The sequence below is a fragment of the Nicotiana tabacum genome, chromosome 22 (genome assembly GCF_000715075.1).
Source record: "Nicotiana tabacum cultivar K326 chromosome 22, ASM71507v2, whole genome shotgun sequence".
NCBI lineage: Eukaryota > Viridiplantae > Streptophyta > Magnoliopsida > Solanales > Solanaceae > Nicotiana > Nicotiana tabacum.
The window spans coordinates 53,615,297-53,636,255 of record NC_134101.1 but is presented as its reverse complement, the minus strand read 5'-3'; positions in this window follow the sequence as shown (position 1 = coordinate 53,636,255).

Below are 20,959 nucleotides of genomic sequence, written 5' to 3'. Positions count from 1 at the left end.
GTAATAGAAGTCTTAAGAATTACTATAATTAGTTAAATGCCGCCCTAATTATATATTTGCGTATTTAATTTTTTTACGCATTAAAATGAATTGACTTATTTAGAGTTCACGAAACTAGGGTTATAATTTGTATTTTCATCTTCGGTTAGTTTAGAGAGAAAAAAAATTAGAGGATGCTTAGTGATCAGAGCGTGGGATGCTTCTAACAGAGATTAGGGGGAAACAAAAATTCTATTTTTTCGGATTAATAATTAAAAAATAGCCTTAAATTCAAAAGTCATGAAAATAGCCAATTGTTTTAAATCATAATAGTGTCTTTTGGATTTTTCACTTATTAAAATTCGAAATTCATAATATTATCACAGTATTTTCGGATTAAAAGTGACTACTTTCAACATATTATAAAATAAGACTGTAAAGTAAAGACAAGTATAGAGAGAAACTAATATATTATTCAACTTCAAACTAATTTACATAATAAACTGAAAACTGCTCTATTTATAGAAAAAAGGAAGCAGCTACGAGGCTTTTCATGAAGCAGGTGCGAGGCTTTTCTTGAGTTGCTTGTAAGATGTTTGCATAAGCTGCTTGTAACTTGCATGTTTAATAAGAAGTTGTTGCAAATCATTTCATTGAGTTGCTTGCAACTTGCCTGCATCAACTGCTTGTAGATAAACTTCAATAGAGTACAAACGGATAAGCTTCTTCAGGAAAATTATCTATAGCTGAGTAATAAATGGACATCCACATTATAATTATTTTTATAACACTCCTCCTTGGATGTTCATTAAAATATATTGTGCCTCGTTAAAACCTTACTAGGGAAAACTCAGTGGAAAAAATCATAGTGAAGGAAAAAGAGTACACATATTTAATAATGCGCAATTCTAACTGCCTCATTAAAAACCTTGCAAGAAAAACCCCATGCGAAAAATCTTAGAAAGGAAAAAAGAGTACAACGCGTATTTCACTCCCCCTAATAAAAATTTTGTTCCAAATATTTGAGTCTCCGCATTCCAATCTTGTATACCATCTTCTCAAAAGTTGAAGTTGGCAAAGATTTAGTGAACAAATTTGTTGGATTGTCACTTGAACGAATTTGTTGCACATCGAAGTCACCATTTTTATGAAGATCATGTGTGTAGAATAATTTTGGTGAAAGTATAAAATTATGGATCTTTTATCACATTCCAAATCATATTTTTCTTTAATAAAATGAATCACTGATCTCAACCATACGCATTCCCTACTTGCTTCATGAATAGCTATTATCTCGGCATGATTTGAAGAAGTAGCAACAAAAGATTGCTTTGTGGAGTGTCATGATATGACAGTACCTCCACATGTAAACGTACCCGGTTTGAGACCGAGCTTTATAGGGATCAGATAAATAACATGCATCTGCATAACCAACAAAATTTTCACTACCTTTGTTAGCAAAAACATAAAACCATATCAAGAGTTCCCATTAAATATCGCAAAATATGCTTAATCTCATTCCAATGTCTCTGTGTAGGATAAGAGGTATATCTTACTAGTAAATTAACAGACAGTGTTATGTCGGGTCTTGTAGCATTAACAAGATACATAAGTGCACCAATTGCACTGAGATAGGGTGTTTCAGGACCAAGGAGTTCCTCATCCTCTTTTGGGGGTCGGAACGAGTCCTTATTCACTTCAAGTGATCGAACAACCATTGGTGTACTCAATGGGTGCGCTTTGTTCATGTAAAAGCGTTTTAAGACCCTTTTTGTTTAGGCAGATTGATGTATAAAGATCTCGTCTGCTAAATGTTCAATTTGCAGACCAAGACAAAGTTTTGTCTTTCCAAGATCTTTCACCTCAAACTCTTTCTTAAGATATTTAATTACCTTTTGGAGCTCTTCTGGAGTTCCAACAAGATTTATGTCATCAACATAAACAGCAAGTATAACAAATTCTGATGCCATTTTATTTATAAAAATACATGGACAAATAACATCTTTTATGTAACCCTCTTTCAACAAATATTCACTAAGGCAAATACCACATGCGCCCAGATTGCTTTAAACCATACAAAGATATTTGTAATCTCATTGAATACATTTCTCGAGATTTTGAATTTGTTTCAGACATTTTAAATACTTTAGGGATTTTCATGTAACCACGCCCATCAGATGTATCTCAAGCCTTTTACATAAGGCTAAACTAATGAGATATCAAAATGTTATGGCATTCATAATGGGTGAATATATTTCTTCATAATCGACTACATGTCGTTGTGAGAATCCTTGTGCGACAAGGCGAGCATTGTATCTTTCAACTTTATTTTTGTCATTTTTTTCGCACAAAAACTCATTTATGACCAACTGTTTTTATACCAGCATGTGTTTGGACTACTGGTCCAAATACCTCCCTTTCAGCAATTCTGATTGAATTACCTCTTGCATTTTGGCCAATCGGATATTTGTCAACATTATTCGACAGTTCGAGGTTCAAAATCCTCACTATCTTGCATAATGTTAAGTGCAACATTATATGCAAAAATATTATCCACCACTATTTCAGATCGATTTAAATTAATCCCATCAATAGTAGAACTTATTAAAAGTCTCTCGCTCACTTGAGTCTCGGGTTCATTTATTTCTTTAGGAATCTTATAACTAATCATAACTTGGGTCTCTTCAGGAGATCCCTTTATAGTATCATTTTGATAATTTGTCGATTTTAATTTTTAATGATTTCGATCCTTAGAACCCAAAGGCCTACCACGCTTCAAGCGTGCTTTATGTTCATTAGCTCTCATGCTAGTAGATGGTCCTTCTAGAACATCAATTCGGACAGACACATTTTATGCAGGGATATGTAGCTTAGTTATCATTTTCAAATCAGTAAATGCATCAGGCATTTGATTTGCTATATTTTGTAAATGGATGATCTTCTGGATCTCCTGATTACATATAGGGGTACATAGAATACTTATTATAATGTGTCAGCCTGAGACGGATAAGTGATGCTTCATGCAAGATAGCATGGCCCCAAACAGTAGTGGAAAATTTTGTTTTCATAAGTAGTGGTCTTGCTGTCAATTGCATGCGTTTAATAAATGACTCTGCAAGCCCATTTTGAGTATGAATATAAGTTACTGGATGTTCAACTTTTATCCCAAATGATAGAAAATAATCATCAAAAGTTTGAGATGAGAACTCTCCAGCATTATCAAGGCGAATAGCCTCTATAGGATAATCTGGGAATTGTGCCCTTAATCGAATTATTTGGGCTAATAGCTTTGCAAACGCCAGGTTGTGAGATGATAGTAGGCACACATGAGACCATCTTGAAGATGCATCTATTAGGACCATAAAATATCTAAACAATCCACTTTGTGGGTGAATAGGTCCACATATATCCCCATGTATACGTTCTAAAAAAACAGGGGATTCGATGCCAACCTTCATTGGTGATGGTCTAGTGATCATTTTGCCTTGATAACAAGCATCACAAGAAAAATCATTATTTGTAAGAATCTTCAGGTTCTTTAGTGGATACTCACTCGAATTCTCAGTAATTCGTCTCATCATTATTGATCCAGGATGGCCCAACGGCCATGCCAAAGCACAAAAGTATTTGAATCAATAAACTTCTGGTTTACGATAGAGTGTGCTTCAACTGTACTAATCTTTGAATAGTATAAGCCACAAGATAAAGTTGGTAAATTTTCTGCAGTGCACTTTTGCCCAGAAACATTCTTTGTAATACAGAGATATTCCATATTCATTTCATCTATCATCTCAACATGATACCCATTTCGGTAGATATCTATAAAACTCAACAAGTTTCTTCGGGGCTTGGAGGAGAACAATGCATTGTCTATAATTTTGTTCCCTTAGACAGAAATGTAGTGGCTCTTCTGGAGTCTTCAATCAAACTTATATTACCAGAAATTGTTGAAACATTTACTTTTTTCTTATGCAAATAAGAAAAGTATTTATGATCTTTGAATATGGCATGAGTTGTTCCACTATCAATTACACAAATATCTTCATGGTTGGTATTTGATCCAAATATAATTTGGGAATTATCCATATTCTTCAAAATGACACAAACAAAATATATTATAGTAAACATCATTATCAAAGCATAACTTTTTATTTATGTACAACAATTACATAACCATACTATCTACTACAAACAACCAAAATTAAAATATTTATATTTTTACATATTCATCACTGATCACATGACTTGTTTCTCCTTCCGAGAATGTAAAGTAATTAGCTACATCCAAATGCATGAAGTCTAAATTATTTTCAGAAATAAAATTTGCTTAAACATTTTTCGCCGTCTTCTTCAGGGAGGCTAGATAAAGCTCAACCAGGTGCTTTGGCGTACGACAAGTACGTGACCAATGCCTTTTCCTTCACATCTATAACATGCATTTTCTGCATTTGTTGCTTGCACCGCTTCATGCTTTGTTCCTTCCTTTTCCACTACTGGTGGTGAGGAGGGTTCTTTGGTGCATTATTATTACCATGATTATAGTTTCTTCCCCGACCACGGCCATGGCCACTATTGGGGCCACGACCTCTTCCACACTTAGTTTGGTTGAAGTTCGTCTCATTCGTTTAAGGGAATGGACAAGAACCAATAGGTCGGCTTTCATGATTTTTCATTGATAACCCATTATGTTGCTCGGCTACAAAATGTGAGATAAGTTCAGAATAATTTTTGAATACCATCTCTCGATATTGCTGCTGCAGGAGCATATTCGAGGCATAAAAAGTGGTGAAAGTTTTCTCCAACATATCATGATCAGTAATATTATCACCATATAATTTCAATTGGGAAATAATTCTGAACATAGCAGAATTATACTCACTGATAGATTTAAAATCTTGTAGCCTTAGATGAGTCCAATCATATCGTGTCTGTGGAAGAACGACCATCTTCAGGTGGTCATATCTATCTTTCAAATTATTTCACAGTATGACTGGATCTTTAACAGTAAGATATTCAATTTTCAAGCTCTCGTCAAGGTGATGGCGTAGGAATATCATTGCTTTGGCACGGTCTTGATTTGATGCCTAATTTTTGTTTTTGATGGTGTCTGCCAGACTCATCGCATCAAGATGAATTTCAGCATCAAGCACCCAAGACATGTAGCTTTTGCCCGATATATCCAGGGCTATAAATTTAAGTTTAGAAATATTTGACATTATTTAGAAAAAAACGTTTATACCTCTGATACTTTCAAAGTATTTGCTCGAGATGCAGAGTCTCGTGCTGATAACGTGTTATAAAATAAAGACTATAAAGTAAAGACAAGTATAGAGAGAAACCGATATATTATTCAACTTCAAACTGGTGTACATAATGAACTGAAAACTCCTTTATTTATAGAATAAAGGAAGCAATTGCGAGGCTTTTCAGGAAGCAATTGTGAGGCTTTTCTTGAGCTGCGTGTAAACTGTCTGCATGAGCTGCTTGCAACCTGCATATTTAATAAGAAGTTGCTGCAAATTATTTCATTGAGTTGCTAGCAACCTGCATGAATCAATTGCTTGTAGATAAACTTTAATAGAGTACCAAATGAATAATCTTCTTCAGGAAGATTATCTATAGCAGAGTAATAAATGGGCATCCACATTATAATTATTTTCATAACACAACAAAAATTTTAAACGCTAACTATTTTTTCAAAAGTTGATCCATAAAGTGGCTAGCCCGCAAAATTTATAATCTTGTGTTGCAGGGTTTTTGGGATCGGGAAATGTGTCTTCTACAACTTGCATTATTGTATTGGGAAAAGTACAGAAATAGCCAATTTAAACTCAAACTTACCAACCGCAGCCCAAAATTAGACACTTACCAAAAGTAACCGAAAATTAGAGATACACGCAAGGAAGGATTCTTCCATCCAGGAATCACGCTAAAGATTTTACTTCCTTCCATGTTTTTCAAGCATATCAATTTCACAGAGACCTACATTCTGTAAATCACGGTAATCTCTCCCAAACAAATCTCAAAATAAGCTCTAAAGTTCACTCAAAAATTGATTAATTTCACTGTAGAAGCAACAATTTCCTTTCACTATTTCTCTATAGATACAAGTTTGATGAAGGAACTACGAACTACAATCAAAATCAATCAAGGAATTAGTGAGTTTTGACCTAATTTCAACTACTTCAATGGCAATTTTACCATTTTTTATTCAGTATGGTGGCCGATGAAATGTTGACAATAGTTTTGTAGATTACAATGTCGATGATGTAATAGTTACTCCAAATATAAGTTTTGAAGATTTTGTAGACGTGATTTTGAAACAACTTATGATAGATACTTCATTGAATGTCATTGAAATCAAATACACTGTCCAAAATAGTTCTCCACCAATAGTGATACACAATAATATGGGTGTATGTATATATCTTGAGCTGAAAAAAGCTCGAAATTTACAATGTATCCCCTTTGTATAACACCGAGTGAAAAGGATATGGATATGATCCTTTATACAAGTTTTCCTGTTGTGATTTCCTCAGAGTGTGCACAAAGCTCAGTTATACATAAGAGATATAATGGCGATACAATTAATATGATTGAGTTTGGGGATGGAGAAGACTAGCAGGATACATAATCTGATGAAAATAAAATAATAACTGACCCTCAACATATAGATATTGGGGATGAAGAATAATCAAATTTATAAAGACAAGGCTACGATAGTCAAAGTCATGAAGCACTCGATAGTAAAGGAAAAATTCCAGTTTAAGGTGCATAGATCAAGTGAAAGTAGGTATCAAATTATTTACTGTGTAATTATGTATCTCAATGTATATCGTAGTTGATATTAGAAGCATAATTATGCAGAAAATAAGTTACTGCTTGTAAGTTTGTGGTTGTACACTTTTAAGTTATGGTTGTCACCGTGTAGTACTGTATAGTCATTGTATTTTTTCATCTAGTATTGTTGATGGCAGTGTGTATCACTATATATCATTATATTTCATGTCACTCTGTTTATTGATGGAAAAGTTTATATCCTTGTCGTAGGTACTGCCTAGTGTGTATCAACAACAATTGCGATTGATGTTTTAAGTCTTCAAGCCTGAAAAAAGCAAAACTTTTCAAGGTTAGGAAATTCAGCAAACTGCACTCATGCCCGCCGAAAGACAGATCTTACGCACAACGTTAAGCTACAACAAAACTCATTGACAGTCTTCTAATAGACAAGTTTAAAGACCCAAAAACAATATACACTCCTAATGACATAATTGGAGACATGAACAAGCAATATGGTCTTCAAATGATATATATGCAAGCGTGGAGATCGAAGGAATATGCAGTTCAACTACTAAGAGGGAACCCGAGCGAATCATATGAAAAGCTGTCAAGCTACTTTTATATGTTGGTTCTTACAAATCCTATGTCGGTGGTAAGTTTGAAAAAAATAGAGGAAGACGTGCTCATGTATGCTTTCGTTGCACTATATCCGTCTATAAAAGGATGGCAGTATTGCAAATCGGTTATTGTAGTAGATGGAACCTTTCTTAAATCGACATACAGAGGAACATTATTGATATCATCCACACAAGATCCAACAGGTAAAAATAAGAATAATAAATATGTTTATATGATTCAATTTATTAGGTAGTATCCTACCACTCGCATATGCCATAGTAGATTCAGAGAATTATGCTTCATGGGAGTGGTTTTTCGCGAGGTTTAAGGATGTATTTGGGGAAAGGGAGGGAATGTGCATAGTCTTGTACATGCATAAAGGCATTAAAAATGCAACGGCAACATTGTATCCACAAGTACCTCACTGTGTGTGCATATGTCATCTATGGAATAATGTAAAAAAATTACAAGAAGAACCATTTACAGTTCAAAGACATATTCTTTGCTATGGCCAATGCATACACAGTTGAGAAGTTTGATTACCACATGGCAGAGGTAGAGAGAATTGATAAGAGGGTCAAAAATTACTTAATCAATATTGGGTATGAAAGATGATCCAGAGCACATTCCACTATCAACAAAACATTGACAATGACTTCAAACATTGCAGAGTCGATCAATGCAGGCACTCAATGTTGCTAGGTAACTCCCAGTACTGCCTTTGCTGAAGTACATAAGGCAATTGATCGAACGATGGGACGTTATCATGCTGAATTCACGGATCTGTTATATCTTGAACCCTTTATGTTATTCTGTTAAATTAGTGTCCACCTGCACGACACAGGGAGACCAAGTTGATTAAATCTAATGTTTCTAATATTCATTGTTTGAACAAAAGCAATATTACAGTGTTTAAGTAATGAAGGATCTTATCTCTATTACCCGAGGCTTCAGGATTTCTGTTTCTGTTCAAAGCTGGTTGGTCTACCTCTATTATCTTTTTCTTGTGAGGCATGCGAGAAATTAGTCATTATGTAAGCAAATTGTTCAACTTTTAGGCGATTACTAGCATATGTATAAGACTTTCAATTTAATGTAGCATTTATGCCTACCCCACTGCTTAAATATTGGTTGGTTTGACATGTTATTAAGATATTTTGAATCTTGTAGGCTCTCCAGTATATGTGTTTTGAGGGCATCTGCTATGTCACCAGTAATGATAGTTGATAAATTTTGCAGGTGACCCATTTGACGAGTTACTTATATTCAGTAGTTGACTAGGGTAAGTAGAGAATGGTGTTCCTAAAAGAACGAACTTGCAGCTGTAGATGATTTCAGTTGGATGAGCTGCCATGTGCACATGCTTGGGCAATATTAAAATACAAATACATTGATCACATTGAGTATTGCTCGGTGTACTACACCATGAAGTACCTATTGAATACCTATAAAATTCCAATTTATCCGGTTCCTAGTGAAAGCACATGGAAAATTCTTGCAAAAGTTCTAGATGAAAAAGTCCTGCCACCATACGTGACTAAATCAATAGGAAGGCCAAGGAAGGGGAGGTGCAAGCCAATATCTGAAAGGGAACGAAAAATGTCGATTTCATGTGGACAATGTGGAGAACAAGGTCACAACAAGAAAACTTGTAGAAATAATCCAAAGAGAGGATGAAATATGTCGAATTTAGAATGACTTGTTATTTTACTTTACTGAATATCACAGAGATTTAGAAGAATCCAATATATCAAGGGTTGTATCAGTGTAAAATGTCATTTGAATTTTAGATATAAATAAATATTTGATCTATCATTTAAAATCGTGTTGTAAGTGTATTTTTAAATTATACATATGTTTGATTAAAAAAGAAGTTGTATCAACTATGTATCATATTTGTATCTCTTGTGCATCACCTATGTATTTCTATGTGTCGGTAAATTATACACTTGTTTGATTAAAAAAGAAGTTTTATCAGTTATGTATCATATTTGTATCATCTATGTATCTCTTGTGTATCACCTATGTACCGGCTCTTACTCATGTCTGTATTTGTGTAATAACAAAGCTAACTAATGGAAAACATTTATAGCAGCTAGAAAACTGTGCAAATAGGTTTAGAAATTTTCAATTAAGAGTGTGGCTTCATCAATACATATTTCAAAAGCAAACAAACTGCAGAACTCATTGTGAAGAAACTAATTGTGCAACAATCCAAAATGACTGTATCATCTATGTATCACGTGTGTATCATATATATATATATATATATCGTATGTATATCATGCGTGTATCTAGAAGAGACAGTGTATCACAAACTACCGTATATTTTTTATATCTTGAATTCACAACACAAAATCAATGGAGAAAACACCAAAATAAACTAAACTGCAACACTCCAATATTGCACTAAAACTCATTAAACATTTATAACAGAGCAGATATCTCATTTTTCCTACAAATATTAAAAGTATTCATAAAATTCAAACACAAACAAATATGATCCGTCTTACAACAATGACAACATAACATAACACAATACAAAATGAAATTATTGAGTTCATCCTACAACAATGACAAAGGTAACTACTTCTTCCTCTTCCATGACTTATTCTGTCTACCAATAATCTCATCATCACTTTGCGCGTCCAGTTCCATCTTCTTTCTAGCATAATCCCACAAAAGAGCATCAAATCTGTGCCGGTGTGCATATGCATTGAATTGTTTAGGAGGCGCCTTGACCTCAATGAAATACTCGGCAAATGGTGTCGCAAATACACCGCAGTTACTACAAAATAAAAAAATAAAAAATACCAAACTGCAAAATCTAAAAACAAAACAGATTGTGTTGAAAGAAATTCATACGCTTTGACTTGTTGAGGCAGTCCTTCAACCAGTTTTACATCAAAAAAGGTAATCAAGTCCTTTGATTTGTAGACACCAATGCACCAATTGATATTTTTTTTATTTAAATATAAATGCGTGTGCACGAAAAAATGAGGCAGCAACACATAATACTTGCGCATTGTGTTATGAACTTTGGCTTGATGAGCAGCTCCACCGCGCATAGTGCCATACACGTATTATCCAATGCCATTGTTCCACAACATTAATTGGCATTAAGACGTGCGCGACAGTGTGCCATGAAATATTGGCATCCAAGACATACCCCTGAATATACTCTACAATGATATGTTTCGGGTTGCACACTTAACTATCTCCATCTGTATTAGTAAACGCCTGCCACAACTCATTAATTTTCTCGTCGAAGTACCAATATGTGGTGGTGAATGTTACAGGTAGGTCTTTGTCACACTTCCCCTTCTTTCTAAAATAATAGAACAAAACATCAATGTGCTGAAACAAAACATAAAAAAAAAAATCACTGAAGGCTCGTAAGGTTTAAGCAACTACACTTTTTCAAACCAAATTCACATAAAATAAAGAAAAATGAATGCTCACTACTTTTCTTGTGCGAGGCAAGATAGCAATTAATAATTTGTTCTAACTTAAGATTCCTGATCAAGTGTACACTAGCTAAAATTAAAATTTTAAAAACTGTAAAAATAAATTCTTACATATCGAGTCATCCAAAGGCTGACCATTATATGCCAAAGTGTAAAACTATTTTTTGTCTTCAATATGATATACACCAAGATCATAAGTAGGTTTGAGTTCACTAACATGGTTAAGGTAAATTTCATTCATGGTAACAAATATACACAAAAGAGATACAATGATTTTATATAAAATAATATTACAAATGACAATATATTAAAATATAAAACTGGACAAAACTCATAAATTGGAAACATACTTCTTTCTGGACTTTCCTTCTTTGACCCACGCAGCAAATACATTCAACAAAGAGTTGTTAACGTCAGTTTCGATTTTGCTTTGAAAAGGATGCTTAACATCATAAATTTGCTTTTTTCTTTCACTGTAACAACACTAGTACTGGATCCTGAATCAAATACAGTAATGAACGGAGATTGCACGGCCTTTGCAGGACATCTCTTTCTTTTTTCCATTTGCGGCTAAACTTCAGGAAGTAATTCAGGCTAGTACAGAACAATCTGAGATTCAGGAACCTCTTTCTCAGATTGTTCCTTCATCTCCCATGCCGCCCCATCCACACTTGCAGTCACACATACTGCGCTAATTTGAGATTCGGGAGCCTTTTCTTTCTCAGATTCTGCCTTTATCTCCCCTGCTGCCTCATTTGCAGTCTCACCAATAGCGCCAACATGCGCTACATCTGGTGTGAAAGTTACTTTAGCAATGAACATATTAACTTTCACACTAGAAGATTCTTCTATGATATTGACACCTAACTGATCTGCCGCATCGAGCACAATGTTGTTACGATGATGCGCACTAGTATCTCCTTGAGAATGTGGAACATTCTTGCCTTCACTTCCACTGACCTATTTTTTTTAAAGAATTGAATTATCAAAAATAACAAAGAAAAAAAAAGGAAAAGTGCAGAATGCACAAGTAAAGACACCTTACAACCATCCATGTCAACATCTTCATTCCCACCAAACTCCATATTGCTCACAAAATCATTATTGTCTTGACAACCACTGGTGTCTTCCTCTGGATGTGCACCATATTTGTCTTCGCTTGCACCAAACTATTTTTAAAAAAATACAGTAAGTTAACTAAAAAAAAGGAAATACACAATGGAAAAGAAACACATACCTTGGAATTTATCAACTCAAAGACTTCTTTGAATTTATCAGAAATATATTCCATGAAGGACTTTAACTGCTTATGGAGCTACAAAAGAAAACAAATAAGAAAAATAATAGACTTTGAATATACATTTTTAACAAAACTTTCAAAAAAAAAACCCAATACAAACCTGTTTAACATCAGCTTTCAACTTCTGCAACTCACGGTCATAATCAACAGGTTGGACACCCGACGGTTTTTTTGGTGGGACATGCTCCTTAATCTGTTTCGGGGGTGGCGTGACAAAATCATCACTATCATCAATAGGAAGTTTTCCCATGTTATGTGATGTCAAATATTTTCGATACTCATTGTTAACTTCAATAGGCAAAGTAAATCTCCTTAGCTCTTCGGTTGTAGGAGAAATATTTTTAAACTGCAAATGTAACAAAAAGTGCTTCAGTCCTAGATGTATCAAAGAGAAATAAAAACTGTATATTTGATGTATGACAATGAATTACAGTGTATCATATATGTATAACCCAATACATAAAAGTTAGTACATTATTCCTTGTGCTGTTGAAGAAACCAGTAGAGAAGTTTTCACGTGTTGGCCTCTCTGCCATTTCCCAATTCAATATGTGTGGTGTATTGTAACAACCCGACTGGTCGTTTTGAGTTGTAGCACGCCGTTCGGCGGTTTGAGGCCTTGAGTAGCTCCACTTCATATTTTATGACTTGTACGTATGGTCGGAATCAAATTTTGGGAAGTTCAGAGTTGATACAGATGAAAAATTCTAATTTCGAAAGCTTTAAGTTGGAGAATTGACTAAGGTCTGATTTTTGAGTAAACGACCTCGGAATAGGGATTTGAATGTTCCAATAGGTTCGTATGATGATTTTGTACTTGGGTGTATGTTCGGGTAGAGTATCGGGTCACCCGGGAGCATTTCAGCGCTTGTTGTAGAAAGTTGGCATTTTGAATATTTTAGATTTTCCTAAGTTTGGTTTGAGGTGGACTTTGGTGTTATCGATGTTCGTTTGGGATTCTGAGCCTTGGATAGGTTCGTATCGTGATTTGTGACTTGTGCGTAAAGTTTGGCGCCATTCCGGAATGTTTTGTTATGGTTCGGACGCGGTCGTCAAAGTTTGAAAGTTTTAAAAAAGGTTTCGCTCATTGATACATAGTTTTGATATTGTTTGGTGTGATTTGAGGCCTCGAGCAGGTTTGTATCATGTTTTGGGACTTGTTGGTGTGTTCGACGGGGTCTGGGGGGCCTCGGGTGTGTTTCAGGTCATTTCCCCATGTTTTGTTGCTACTGATGCTAGTTCTGGTGTCATTCATTGCGAATGCGTGGTAGTTATCGTGTTTGCGAAGAAGAATTTTTGGGGAAGGTGGAAATTGTTCATCGCGAATGCTATACAGAGGTCGAAAACGTAGAGAAGAGCCTGAGGAACCTATACGAACGCGGAAAATGAACGAGAGCTGGGCCTGTAGCCTTTTAGCATTGGCGAACGCGGTGCTTCCTACGCAATCGGGAAGGGCGGGGGTCAGTAGGCTTCGCGAACGCGACATGAAGGTCACATTCGCGTAGAGTAAATTTGGAGGCAGTGACCTTTTGCCTTCGCAATGCGAAGGTGCTCCTGCGATCGCGAATAAGGACGGGCCTGGGCAGATTATTTTTAATCGGGAGTTTGCTCATTTCACTCATTTCTCTCTTGGTTTGGGCTATTTTTGGAGAGCTTCAAGGGAATATTTTCATCATCTATTGCAAGGTAAGTAATTTATGCCCATATTGTAAGTTAATTACACGGATTCTATAAGGATTTAACTTGGAAATTTCTGGGATTTTGAAGAAAACCTATAATTTGGTATATTTGGATTTTTACCATAAAATTGGACATGGAATTTGTAATAAATCATATGTTTGAGTTCATAATGTTATGTGTAAAGTTTATCTTTAAAAATTTTCGGAATCCGGGCATGTGGGCCCGAGGGTTGACTTTATAGACTTTTCGAGCGGAGTTGGGAGTTGTTATAAATTGATTTAATTATAAGCATTGGAGTATATTTTGATCGAATTGCATGTTGTTTGACTAGTTTCAGATCGTTGGCTTTGAATTGAAGAGTTAAGAGAGGCGTTGGAGCCGGTTATGGAACTTTGGAGCGAGGTAAGTCTCATGTTTAACCTTGTGAGGGGGAAACTACCCCTTATGTGATGTAATTGTTATGTGCTACTAGTTGTGGGTGCTACGTATGTACGAGGTGACGAGAGTCCGTACATGGCTAAAGTATGTTTATGCTCGGGTAGACTTAGGACTTTACCATGTAATATTTGAAATATTTTAACTCATTCTGCTGCCTTAACTAATTGAAATTATAATTGAACTTGATTTAGAAATATGTACATATATATTAGGCCGAGCCTTATTACCTTGAGTTGTTGGCAAGTCATTTGAGAAACGGTAAAGGTTATACTCACCTTGTGTTCATATATTGTATCGTAAGCTCGTGTCTCGTAATTCGATAATTCCTTTCCTTTCTTGTAGAGCGCGTCGAATGCCTCGGTAGGATTATGTACCACACTCTCATGAGAGAGGGTTGTTCGCCTCAGTAGTATAATAGATGCATCTATGGTTCATGCTGCTCAACCCTCGACAGTGTACACGTTATGGTGGGATCGGGATGATCGCCTCGGTTGTATCATATTCCTTCTGAGATCTGGTCGTACGACGTAAGCATAATTGTGCGTTATATCGCTAGCAATATGAATATTCACGAGATGTTTCCTTCCATTGATGCTTTGCATTTTATATGGTATTTCTTTTTCATTTGATATTGGAACTGGATATTTTCTGAGCTGTTGAGTATAATACGAGATGAGAAATTGATATCGTTTAAAGAAATTTTGGAAGAGTGTGTTAGTTACATATTTGTCACGCCCCAAAATCGAGGAGCGCGACCGACGCTCAATCGAGTGAACCCGACCGAGCAAGCCTGTTAGATTCCTTCTACCCAAACTCATTCATGAATAAAGAGAATATATATTTTCCTTAATTAAACAATAAAGTGACCATGTTTGCAATTACCAATTTCTTACCATAAGTTTCACCATTTTTAAAGTCTCAAATGGACAAGTAATACAACCACAACATAGCATAGTTTGTCTTTCCCCATCACCAAATACACAACCCACACTATGTCTACGGAGCCTCTATAGATAAAGAATAGTACAATGATAATGCCGGCAACAAGGCCCCGACTATACCTCAAACCGAATACACAAAGTACAAAAGGTACATGACCCCGGAATGAAGTGGGGCTCACCAAGTCAGTTGGGAAGAAGGTGCACTACTATCACTGATCAATATCTCCTGTTGTGGAACCACCTGCATCCATTTAAAGATGCAGCGCCCCTGGCAAAATTAACGTTAGTACCGTCGAATAGCACTAGTATGTATAACTAAACACCCTCTCAATAGAATGACAAATAATACAAACAAGATTATCATAATATCAATGAAAGCCTTAATCAACATCAAACCTCAATTTAGGATCAAGACAGTGTTCAAATTAATTTTTATATCTCACATTGGGAGATTTTTAGTATCGATATACCATTGTCCACAATACCAGTGCCATTATTCACCATACCATTATTCGCAAAACCGGTACCACCGTACTCTTAGCACGGAGTCCGATCAGGACCCGATCGGCTAAGCCATCTCATTAGAGACATCAATCACAATTTCTCTCAATATCAATACCACCATCTTTAGCACGGAGTCCGATCATGACCCGATCGGCTAGGCTATCCATTAGGGACATCAACCACAATTATCATTTCAATTATAATTTCCAGCACAATCGCCACTATGTGTGCGGCATGATGTCCAATCACGACCCGATCGACTAGGCTGTCTTATTTGAGACATCAACCTTTTTATATCAATCATCACATTTCATAATACTTTAACATCTTTTCATTTTATTGGCACTAGTGGCCATAATTATAAGATCATTCTTGGCACGTTGGCCATATTCAGTATTTGATGCTCACCTTATCAATTTCAAACATCATTATCATCATCAACAACAAATACAATTCAAATCAAGGTGTGTATTACACATGTGAGCAATTTAGAGTTTAAGGCACATAGAGATATTTCACAAAATATGACATAATAGCCTTCATTTAAATTTGACTTAAAGTCGAAACATTATTAATGCACAGCCCATATTTTTAACACATCCTCAATTGGTAACATAACATGAATAAAGCATTTGGGATGCTTGTTGAACATATTTCTTTCAACCAAATCTTACTCGGAATAGCCAGTTTCATAATGAATCACTCGGGACTTACATAGTTTACATGAATATCGTGGGATTCAATTCTAAGAGAAGAGTTTAGCCAACATACCTTACTTGATCTTCCTTATACTTTAAATGTTCCATAATTCCTAGCAACTTCAATCTATTGTAGAAATATCACAAATTGAATCAAAATTTGGAAGATGATCATGGTTCTAGTTCACTTCAGCATTTTATCAAACACTAGGTGTGCATAAGGTTTCAATGTCCTTTTTATGAAGGATTCCATCATCCCACAACCCAATCTTTACCATTTTTAGCTCAACAATCTTCCTACACCCTTTGATAACACATGCATGTAAAATAAACAATTCTCATGCCCAAAAACTATCTTGTTAGTTACCCATTTTCAGAAGATTTCGAAATTAGGGTTTAGGGTGTAGAATCTTACCTCTAGGATGAAGGCCTAGTGAGCTTCGCTTCTTAATCTTCCAAAACTTGAGCAAGAATTGAAGAACAAATATTAGAGAACACCTTCTCACTCTAGGGCACCCTCTCTCACTCTAAAATGTCACATAATAGCTCAAAAATGACCCAAAGAGTGTAATTAACGAAATATGGTCTGGTTTTAAAAACCCCAAAATGGAGCTCCAGAACAGGTTATGTGGTTGCATATGCGGCCGCATATCAGTCGCATAATTGGTTATAAAATAGCCAAAAGAACTGCATGCATATGCGGTCACTATGTGGTCGCATAGTCGATCGCATAACTGCTTCCAAAATAGCCCTCTCCTGCTCACTTCTGCGGCCATTATGCGGCCCGCAAAGTGATTATGCGCTCGCATAATGGACCGCATAAGCGCACTTTTCTGGCAAAAATATTCCTTTACTTTCCTGTGCATTGTTCAACCTAAAAGGTTAAGCCTAGTCTGGCATCATGAAATATTATTTTCTTTGCAAATTTTACCAGGCCTTAAACTTAAGTACTTTGAAATTTTTCGGGGTGTTACACATATTTACCTCGCTACTTATGTTATGCTTCTTATCTGTTTATGATTTACCATATTTGATTGATTAGACCACTAGTAAGTGTTGATGCCGACCCCTCATCACTACTTCTCCGGGGTTAGGCTAGATATTTATTGGGTACGCGTTAATTTACGTACTATACTGCATGTTACACCCTATGCGTCCCAAGGTGACGTAATGAATATGAGAATTTTTAATCACAATTTAAATGAGTGTAAAGTCATAATATGGCTATATATGATATTTGGATAGAAAATATAAAGTTTGTGAAAAATCGGATTAAAGTTGCGGAAAAACCGACTAAGGATTTGCCATGTAACAAAGATTTTTGAGCAATACATTTTGTGTGCTATATGGGGTATTTTTGGGACATATTATATACCAAATTGAAGGTCTTGGAATGCATTTTCCAACGGTCTTAACCGTTCGATCATACGACATCCGGATAAAACGATATAAGCATCTAAAGAAGGGCCAATGCGAGGGTGCCAAGTAGCACCTTTTTCACTTTTAAAAAAATGGGATATTTACACCCCTTATCTCGTCTCTTTCTCTATTTTTCCAGATATAACGACCAAATAACACCCCTAACCTTACCCTTAAGCTCTCTACAAGGGCTTCAAACAAGATTATTATCCCTGGCACGAAATCAAGAAGCGATAATATTAAAATGATCCCTACGACGTAAGTACCGCTATATCGCCTCTCTTATTCTTTGTATTTTGAGTTTTGGAATGTATTTAATAGTTACGAAAATGCCTAATTTCTGTATTTACGCTTTTAAATATCAAGAAAGGATGATAAATTCATTTCTTAATAGTAAGAACTCACATGACGGTGATTGGAAGCTATGAGTTCGAGTTATTTGACTTGTAGTGGACTATTTTGGGGGCTGTTTTGTGTTGCTTTTGGGATGTCTATTTTGCTACTGTTTAATGGAATTTTGGAGGAGATATGGTGTGGAGAAACACCACATAATAGCAAAATGGTGGATTAGTCGTTCTTTGTAACAATTTCGGGGTGTTTGACACTACTATAGTTGTCATTTTGGGTATGAAGTGATTGGGGTGTGTTGGACTGTTGTAAGCTATTTATAACATGAATTTCGACTTGAATCCACTGTAGGAGGTATTATATTGTATTCTTTCATGTGCTTAATGTTATCTTGATGTTGATTAAGTTAAATGGATAGACTAGACATGAACTAGTGAATTAGGGATGTAAATATATAATCTAAGGCTGGAATCATTGATGAATGAGTTCATTATCATGTTAATGATACTGTTAAGTTAAGTTAAGAAGTCTATAAGGGGTGATATGGGGTATACGAGTTTCAATCGGAGCTTGTCGCTCGTCGTGAAGTAGTTGTGACTTGTTGTTGTTATATGGTATCTTGTTATTGATAATTATGTATTGATGAATTGCTCTGGTCATTTTTGTTGGTATATGGTATTGGAGGAGGCTCTTGTTACAGGGGATATGCTGCCCAAATTTACATAGACGAGCTACTAGTTTAAGTCGCAGACTTAGCCTTTACTCAACACTGATTTTGAATATCTTTATGCAATGGTAGATTGAGTTGAGTTATTTGAAGAATTGCTTGAAAGGTATTAAGGACTCAATGGAATTAAGGTATGTTAAGGCTATCTCTTCTTTTCTTTTGGCATGATCCATACAATACAAACGAAGCGAGCAAACACGCAACTTTCATAAATGCCTCTATTCATAGAAGCACTAGGAGTGCCTATGTTGTTGATTCCCCATGTGTCATACTATCATATCGTCTGTTCATGGGTCTCATGACCTTCCGAAAGATCTTATTAACTTATTTATTTATGCACTTTATTCATTTATACATGTATATTGACCCATGACCAGATGGCGTTATAGACGCGTATAGTATATGTATATGGGGTATTTGGGGAAAGGTTATGGCGTTATATACGCACCACCACTTGTTCAGCTGGTATACGTTTATGATTTCTCCCACAGAGGATGAGCTTATATGATGGGATGCCCTCAGAGGCTTGATGATGTTATGTATGCATATACCTATGCATGATATGACATTTATACGAATACGCATGACATTATAAATATTTTCATGATTCACATAGCTATTCAGACTTACAGGTTGAGTTCTTTACTCCATGTTTCTTTTGTGCCTTTTATATATTGGTTTTTATGCCTTACATACTCGGTATATTATTCGTACTGACACTCCTATTGCCCGGGGGGCTGCGTTTTATGCTCGCAGGTGCAGGTAGACAGGCTGGCAGTCCCCCTCCTTAGGATCCTAGCTCAGTGAGAGTTGGTGTGCTCCATTTGATCCGGAGCTGCTATTGGGTTTTGGTACAATACTTTTGTATACATATAAGGGTATGACATGGACTAGTCCCGTCCTTTATACAGTTATACTTTCTATTAGAGGTCTGTAGACAGTTATGTATAGTTGGATAGTATGTGGCCTTGTTGGCTTCCAGTACCATATTCCATATATATATATATATATATATATATATATATATATATATATATATATATATATATATATATATATATATCTTTTGGGCATGTTTCCTCCCGTATGTTGTTCATATGAATATGTAGTTTATTTCCAGAAGTTATTCATGATCTACACTTATTTCATGTTTATATCTTATACATATGTGTAAGGGTGTTCGATAGGTAGAACTCGGGCACTCATCACGGCCCATCGGTTTGGGTCGTGACAAAAGTGGTATTAGAGGAGTTCCATCCTAGGGTTGTTTATAGACCGTGTCTAGTAGAGTCTTGTTTATGAGTGTGTTGTGCACCACACTTATAAACATGAGGCTACAGGACATATAGGATGTTACCCTCCCTTCTTATCTTAGATCGTGCGATATAAGAATTCATTTTCCTAACGATATGTTATGTTTTCAGCGATGCCCAAGAAGGCTACAGCCGCCCAGAAGGGCAAGTCCGTGGATGATGGGACTACAAGTCGAGCACCACGAGTTACCAGGTCTCAGGGAGAGTCACATAGTGAGACTCCATCTCAGACTTCACATACCCTACCTTCTCTGGAGGAGATCGGATGGGCACCAACTCCAGCGCCAGCCCTAGTACCCCTATTTCCTTAGCCAGATGCATCGGGTTAGGAGATGAGAGATGATATTCAGCTATTTACTCGATTAGTGGCCGCACAGACTCGGCGCTAGGAGGCAGGTATCGGTTATACAGATAGGGCCATCAGTACGAGGGTTCGTGATTTTATTAATTTGCACCCTCTCGTATTCACTGGAGCAGATCCAAATGAGGACCCTCAAGTATTTACTGATATGATGCAAAGAACTTTGAGGGTAATAAAGTCCACAACGATTAAGTTTGTTGAGCTGGCTTCCTGTAGACTTAGGGATGTTGCAGTTAATTGGTACGAGTCTTGGGAGTTGTCCAGAGATGGGGATGCCCCTCTAGCAGTATGTCAAGAGTTTACAGAGGCTTTTTTCGTCATTATTTGCCACCAGAGCTTAGGCTGGCCATAGTTGATAGGTTATTGACCCTCGGCATGGTAATATG